Source organism: Limulus polyphemus, unplaced genomic scaffold (assembly GCF_000517525.1).
Source record: "Limulus polyphemus unplaced genomic scaffold, Limulus_polyphemus-2.1.2 Scaffold4540, whole genome shotgun sequence".
In the NCBI taxonomy this organism is placed as follows: domain Eukaryota; kingdom Metazoa; phylum Arthropoda; class Merostomata; order Xiphosura; family Limulidae; genus Limulus; species Limulus polyphemus.
Genome location: NW_013670150.1, coordinates 5,704 through 14,519, shown reverse-complemented (window position 1 = coordinate 14,519; position 8,816 = coordinate 5,704). Strand labels below are relative to the sequence as shown.

General features: G+C 31.7%; 1 protein-coding gene across 4 annotated transcripts in view; it reads right to left on the bottom strand.

The window, feature by feature from the left end:
• The window catches only part of LOC106471320 (eukaryotic translation initiation factor 4 gamma 2-like), a 71,536-nt gene extending 63,262 nt beyond the window's left edge, over nucleotides 1-8,274 (bottom strand). For 3 of the 4 annotated variants that reach the window (XM_022399928.1, XM_022399930.1, XM_022399931.1), the window contains exon 1: nucleotides 8,230-8,274. The gene's annotated coding sequence lies outside the window, so the exon portion shown is untranslated. The remainder of the gene's footprint in view (nucleotides 1-8,229) is intronic. The other variant, XM_022399929.1, reaches the window with a different exon arrangement.
• Between the last annotated feature and the right edge of the window lie 542 nt (nucleotides 8,275-8,816).

Genomic DNA, 8,816 nt, shown 5'->3' with positions numbered 1-8,816 from the left:
TAAACGAGTACAAGGAGGTCACATGGTTGGTCAAATTGACCAAGCCCATATTGAGAGATTTAATAAAACATTTATCATTATCAAAATGTGATATAAAACCAGAACTAACACATAATCTATAAAAGCATGTAGCCACTGTGGTATGGAAGAAATGGGAATGAGGCAACGACACTACCAGTGCTTGAAAAAAAAAACATTAAGACAAAGCCAATGATAGCATGGGTTGAATGATTGTGGATTTTTTAGACTTTACAGGGTGTGGTAAAGTTGTCACTCAAAAGAAGAAAATGGTTGTATACAGAACAGCACAAACAGTGGCAACCTTACATGCAGCATCAACATGAACTCAGTATCCTGGTTTCAACAACATGTCTAATTCAATATTTATAGTACACCAACTGCAAAAGTTACTTATAATGTTACAAGCATAAAGAATTCTTAGCAAAAGGAATGTTCTCAATCACTGCTAAAATTGGCTTAAAAGAAAATATTTCAAATACAAGAATATTACTTGAATGCAATCAATCAATCCCTCAAAAAATTTAGACATGGCAATATTTTTAATTGATGAATGAATTAGAAATTAAATTTAATACTGTTAAGTAAGTAAAAAATTAGTTCCATAAAAAACATGGTTTCTGTTCAATGCCAATACAATGTATATGAATAAAATTAAAAACAGGTCATCTCACTTGCTTTATAAATTGATATGCAACAAAGTACATTTTAAGGCAGGATTACTTTTATCTTTCATTTTAACAAGTACTAAGTTAAAATATTGACTTTTAAAAATTCTCAAAGTTTTAAATTAGGTAAACATTACTTCTGCAGCTTTGTCATTTACAACAAATGTAAAAGGGACCATCTGGCCCTTCAAGGCTATCCTTGCCTATTCATCCTTGAAACAAGTAACAACTTAAACACATACTTTCTCAATCATGAATACATTAATTCCCTTCTTGAATTCTGCAAAAGTGCTGGCAACTCATTCCTTAAGTCAATCACCTTGTTAGAAAAATAAGTGTCACGAGTGGAGCCTGGCCCATCTTTCCCAAACTCAACATTTGTGTTCACTCATCCTGCTGTCTTCAGAAAACAACACATCATTCTCTAGGTTAATCTTGTAAACTTCACTAAGATCACTTCCTTCCCTTTTTTTCTCAAGCTAAAAGAAGTTAAGAGATCTTAAACGATCTCTACAATCATCACAGTAATCCTCCTCTGAACTTTTTCCAACAAGTCAATATCTGCTCTTAGATAAGACAAAAATTGTACACAGTATTCCAAGTGAGGCCTAACTAGTGATTTATATAGGTAATTACTTTTCCTGACTTGTAAATGCTCCTAAAATTCTGTTAGCTTTACCACTTGCAGCAGAGAACTTCCCAAGTCATGTGAAATGACTTATCTGCCACTATACCAAAATCCCCTTTCTTTCATCATGCTGTTACGTGAGTGTTCATCTAAATCAAACATATGATCCAACCTATGCTAACCCAAATACATAAACTTTGTCAAATTAACCAACTGATCTGAAATACCTCAAGATCCTCAATACAGTTAGAATACCAGTTTAGTTTTACTAATTATGCCCCTATCAGTATTATTAATGTACATAAAAATGAAAATTCTCAAACTCCTAGAGCTGGAAATTTTAATTGATTACCTATGTATGACCAGCGATTACACTGATTAATGTTCAGTAAACTATTCGATTAATGTCACAAAATTAGTCAACTAATCAGAATTAACTTCCATTATTAATTCTTTCATTTATTTCAAAAATCTATTAACCCTTCCATTGCACTGGGAAATATATGTCCAACCTGCAGTGAATGGGTTAATTAAAATTAAGATTAAAACAAAAGTCATGATAATAGTTAATTAATTGAAATGTTTCTGATTATTTACTGTTTTTAATTATTCTAGCTCTCCAAGCAAGGCCTAGAAAAAATGCCTTGTTTCATTTTACATTCTGAAAAAATGAATATTGAGCTGATTGGATTTCATCACTATCCTTTGCTCTACTAGTGCTTTCAACCTCTGCGGGCATTTTGGTTTAGGCCTACAGTGAAATTCAATTGATTTAAATCAAACATGTCTACTCATAATCATTCAAATCTAATTTAAGATGGCATGACTTGAACAAATCTTTGACTGTTCTAGTAAACGGTGACCGTCATTTTTAGGGAAAGACGACAGCCAATATTCTAGCTGACATGACAAAATGTTTGTCATTGCCTGAATGGAAGAAAGCTCAGCTTTAACTGTCTGAGAGCAGACACACACCACACCAACTACTGAATCAGAGACATGGTTTCATATGACCTTCACCTTGCACGATATGGTAACAAATTGGTGCAATGATTTTTATGAAAATAAAAAAATTAATAATTAAGTTGGGTTAATCAAGTAATCAGAAGCATTTTTCTCCTAGTCCTAACTGAAAATTAGCACTTTCTTACACTGAAAATGTATTTGCAATAGATACTTACCTCCTCTCACAAAATAGCATTTCTCGATTAGTACTGCCCTCTATCCACATTCAAATGACCACGTAGCAGCACTCCAACAACAGGAGCACAACACAACCCCTACTCTAACCAGCACCCTCTTCACATTTGCACTCATTAATCACTTTAAGATTGGTCAGAAAACTTACACTATATTTAGTACTGCCCTCTATCCACATTCAAATGACCCTGTAGCAGCCTTCCAACAATAGAAGCATGACACAACCCCTACTCTAACCAGCACCCTCTTCACATTTGCACTCATTAATCACTATATATCACCAGAACTGGGGAGGTTGGATGGGAAATGTAAGAAGAGGTAAGTATCTATCAGAAATACATTTTCAGAGTAGGTGTACGCTAACTTCCGATATGATATCTTACCCCTTTTCACAAAACAGCTAGAATCTCACACTGAACTGGTGGAGGGCCAATAAAAAAATTATCTTCCTCCAGTTATATACAGGTGTATTTTGTTGTATTTAATTACATACATGTATGTATAATAATTCTGTGTATTTTCTTGTCTGCTACAGTCTTGTATTCAATTTAATAGCAATATTTATTTGTTAAATGTATAATTTATTAATAATTATAATACTATAGGGAATTAGATCAAAACTGGGTGGCAGCACTATATTCACAAATGTACTGTTAAAGTAAAATGTGAATTCCATAATATCAGTTCTTCATATTTGACAGGCGCCATCACAGTGAAGCTCGATAATGCCCATAAAATGAGTCTTGTGTAGGCTTGTTAGACCACCAGTCAAGTCTGTCATGATGCCCACTGTTTTGGGCCCACAACTGATCCTTTTATTCTTACCAAGAAATACATAGTTTTGACTTCAAGTCCTGTATATTATTTGTCATAGCTTTGGTTATTCAATCAGCTGTTGTTTGTACACACAGACAAGCTCACAGATAACTTTGCTATGACACGGATACTTTAATTTCAATTGGCCTAGGCTAGTGATGTTACAAGCACAATAATATGTAATTTTTCAACTATAATTTCTATATAGATATCATACATTTGTAACTATAGACAATGATTTATATGAGCCCGTGCTCCATCAATACTTAGAAATGTGGGTTCAGCTTCACCAATGTTTGAGCCTATATCTCACAAATTTTTAAAATCAAAAATGTAAGATAGCCTATGTGAGAGAAATTGTAACATTCTAAAATTTTTACAACAATTTAACTTAAAAATAAAAACTACCTTATTCATTTTTCTTAAATGTGAGAGTGATGTCAACAAACCGTACATCTAGTGATTACCTGCTCACTTTTTAATTTTTGGTTAAAGGTTTGTATTCATTTTCTATTTGAACTATTGGTTTCACTCCATTCTGTTTTGTTTATTATTATTATGTATGTTCGATTAAGTCAACAATTTCATGTTAACCCTTTTCAGATGGGTCAAAGGCCATGTTATCTCATTTGTTGACTCAAATGCAAAATTTTATTGAACTGCTATTTCATGAATTTGTCAATAAGTTTGGTATCAAACTGTAGATTATAATTCAATTATAGTACTATACATTACTCAATTTCTTAATATTGACAAGCTAGAATATAAAATAAGAATGTCTTGTCTTTTGTATTTGCTAAGATATTGCTCATGTAATAAAACAAACACAGTGGCACCCTACCCACCTCTTTCAATTTTTAGAAACTCTCCCTAATATGTACACTTCTATATATAACATGAATAACAAATTGGAAGCTCGGAATATCCCCTAGTGGCTTTCTTGGCCATTTTAATTTCTTAGGATGCCATTTCTTTCTTCTGAACCAAGATTTCAAAGAGACATGTTGTGTCTTTAGTCTACTCGAAATTTCCTATTATTAGACCAAAATACAGCTTAATTACAAAGCTTGATAAATTATAGTGGAATTCTATGGTATTGATGTAGTAATTTATGATTGTTTAGTTATTCAAATGTATATATAAAACCTAAAAAAAAATATTTTGTTTCATATCCTCCACTACGTCAAGTAGCAACCGAGTACAAAGGTCGTAACTAGAAGAGATAATTGTTTGCTTTACTTTTTTATTTACTGTTCTACATTTTAAATAACTTTTACGAACTAAATAGCAATAATCTATATACATATATAATGTATAATACTTGATATGACTGATTTTACAAAATACTAGTCTACTAAAACAGAGCGAAGACAGGTTACTATGTAAAGAACAAAGGTCAGTTTTATATTATTGGATACGGTAACATGAGTACATGTGTGCCACATCATTTAACTTCTATACTGTCAGCCAGGCATGGCTGAAAGGTCAATATAATAAAAATAATAAATGTATAATGTTATGAGATTTAAGTTATTTTGTCTAAACATTTATATCTTTGTGTTATAATTTGTGTTCATTCTAGAATGAAAGAGGCATAGTTTATATTTATTTCCTAATTTTTATGGTGGTTACGAGATCAGTCAAATGAATCGAACCCGTACAGAGATTCATTACTAAAAATAACAGATAAAATGTATAGTTTTTCTTGAGAAACATTTGAGAACTATCTGGATATTATAAAGATTTCGCATGTGAAATTTGAACATTTTCTGATGCATAAAAGTATTTGTAATCTTATAATGAAAATTACTTTACATGTTAGAAAGGCAACATGCGAAAAGAAAATAAAGGCATGAGAAAAACATTGCTTTACAAACCTTAAGACTTACTAAGAAAGTTTGATATTTTGTATTGTAATGTTTACTGATAATCTGTCAAATTTCATTAACATTCACTTAATATTTTAAAAGTTATAGCAGGAAAACTGTAACAAGCACAGGGACCGAGCCCATGCTGAAAGAGTTAATAAGACTATGACTGTTAACCAGTTTGGATTAAGATCTGTTTTCCTTAAGCCAGTTGCAGTTCTACTAACTAGGCACAATAAGGTGCTTTACCACCCCAAACTTACTGTACAGAATGTGAATTTTTTATCTAAAGTATTATTGTTGTTCCATACAATGTAATTTAAAATTACATGTAAATGTTTTATTTGATTTATATTGATCACATAAATAAAGTATTTTCAATTAAATATAAACTAGTAGTTATGGTGATATCATCAGTAAATTATACAAGTCAACAATAGCATCGAACCTTTATTCAGTAATAGCTTATGAGCCACTGAAGGTTGACACCTACCCTTCATTACATCCCTAATATGAAGTGCTTTAAAGCTTCAAAAAGACTATTAACCATAGTTCGAGACTCCTTGAACACATTTGAAAAATCAATTTATATTATTCTTAAATTAACAAGAAATCAGTATACACAAATTTGTCATATTAGTCCTTAATTTGTTTTTCTTTAATGAAACAACCCAGTTCCCATTCATTTGGTCTAGAACCATCAGAACATTGGGGATGTGCAGAAAATAACAGAAATCTGATATCTAACAAAAGAATCTCATCAGTGAATCATGTCCTTCTTGAGATAAGGAAATCAAAACTATGTTGGAGTTTTTTTAACTATGCAGTAATGCAAAAACATGGAAGATATCTGGCTGGAAGAACAATACAATCTCAACCACTTCACAATTTCTCACCAGCTTTTAATAATTTCAATTATGCAAGCATTAATACCACATATAATATACAAAATCCTACAATACTGGATTAACTATTTCATACCATTAGCAGTATACATTTTTAAGTGACTTTCGTACAATATGCTATTTTGAAGCACAAGTGTACAATAAACACAAGTGCTCAGTGATGACTTGCAGTCAGATTCCACAGCTCTGCTTAACTAATTTATGATTTAACTAACTAAAGAAGCTTAAGTCCTAGCATGAATTTTCTTTCAACTGCACAACATTAAGGATAACAAGAAACCATTTTGTACTTCTAGTCCATCCCTGCACACCCACCCTCGAGGAAAAGTAAACTTAAGCCCATCCTTCAGTTCTCAGGAAATCATATCCCCATCTTTAACTCATTCACAAGCCAATCACTCTTCATAAAAATAAAGCTGGAACCTAGCCTGTCTTACCAAAAAAATATGTACCCTCTTGTCTTACTGTCTTCAAGATACACCAAAAAGACATTGCAAGTCTTTATCTTGTCACATTCTTTTCTCAAGTGAAAATAAACATCAACCTATATCCATAAGAAAATCCATCATTTCTCAATCATCCTTCCTCTGAACCTAGTTCTACTAGGTATAGTCATCCTTCCTCTAAACCTAGTTCTACTAGGTATAGTCATCCTTCCTCTAAACCCAGTTCTACTAGGTATAGTCATCCTTCCTCTGAACCTAGTTCACTAGGTATAGTCATCCTTCCTCAGTCCTATTCAGAATTGTCTCTACAATCCTTCCTCTGAACCTAGTTCTACTAGGTACATCAGTCCTATTCAGAATTGTCTCTCTACAATCATCCTTCCTCTGAACCTAGTTCTACTAGGTACATCAGTCCTATTCAGAATTGTGTCTCTACAATCATCCTTCCTCTGAACCTAGTTCTACTAAGTACATCAGTCCTATTCAGAATTGTCTCTCTTCAATGGGCTGTTCCAATTTCCTTAAATTGTTTCAAGAAATAGTAAAATAAGTGTAACAAAATACGTTCCTAATACTTGATTTGGCTATGTTTTCTTAACAAAACAAGAGGTATGAAATACTTGAACCTCTATATACTTAACCAACTCAGGTGCACAAGTTTATTTGTGTTAGTAATGTCTTTACAATGACACAAATCCAAACAGGTCATGTGTAGGGCTAAAATATTCATCCACTCTACTACTAGCACAGATACTCCAAACCCACTCCATTAAGTCAATATTTTTTCTAAGATAAGACATCAAAATTCCACACAATATTCCAAATAAATTAACTGAGGCCTAGTGATCTGTAAATATTATTTAACTCTCTTGACTTATCACTGTCTATAAAAAAAAAGTACAAATAGATTCTAAAATTCTTTTAGTTTTACCACTAATATGGAGTAACGGAACACTGTCCCAATAGTTTGACTTGGAGTAAATTGTCTCTGTACTATTACTAATTAACTAAGTTATTTTTATCCATTTCTTAACATTACTATATATTTTCACCTTTTTTTGCCAGTAAAGACTCGTTTGAAATTAAAGTTCATTTAGACTCTGTATGATTACAAACAGTTGAAGATGTTTCATAAGCATACAATTACACAATAAACAATTCTTTCTACCAAATATTTAGGGTTTTAAACGTAAATACGTCTATTACTAATTAATTAAGTTATTCTTTATCCATTTCTAAACATTACTATACATTTTTCAACATTTTTTTTTGCCAGTAAAAGCTCATTTGAAATTAAAGTTCATATAGACTCTGTACGATTACAAACAGTTGAAGATGTTTTATAAGCATACAATTACACAATAAACAGTTATTTCTACCAGATATTTATTATTCTAAACGTAAATACGTCTAAAATGGGTAAGTACAGTTTAAGCTACGATGCTCATTCCAAAATGGCTACGAACGGCTTAACTAACGAGTAACGTTGCTTAAGCCTAAATACAGTAATTGATATAATTGTACATAAAACTATTCACTTGAGTTTTTTCTTTACTTTATTTAACCCAACCGTGCTATTACCTTACAACAAACAGTAGTTATTATATTTTAAGTAAAAATAAACAAAAAAGTTGATCAGAAATAATTAATTTACGTCAAGTTACAAAGACCATCTCATACCTCTCTCACCTTCTTAACCAGTAAGCTCCCTCAACCACGGCTTTGTTTCGGGAAGCTAGACGTAAAATGTACACGACCGACCCACAATTCCATTTGACAGCAATAGAATCGCAATCAAATACACTCTCTTTCACAAAACTTGGAAAGAGAAGGGTTTTATTTTGCAATACAGATACATAAATTATTCTATAGAAAATAAATGGATTCAAACTAAATAATGCTTGCAGCAAATATGAAATATCTATAGAATATTAAAAAGTGCATGTTTGTAAGGTACATGTTCATATTGTTTTTTATTGTTTTGTTTTTTACAGCTAGCTTATAAAATAGGCTACAAAATATGGCCTGAAATAGGCGAAGGTCTCGTATCAGCTGATTCATGAACGTTTATTTTTGCCTAAAGAAAATGAAAAAAGTATGTAAATATGTAATTCTTTGTATAATATATTGTAAGAATGTATATCAAAGCATTTAAAACGCAGTGATCAAGTAATTAGTTGAAAACTAATTGCCATTTGGCTATTATACTGTGAAATTCAGTTTATTAATGCTAATTTTTCATGGAAAAGTATTGTTTATTGACACTT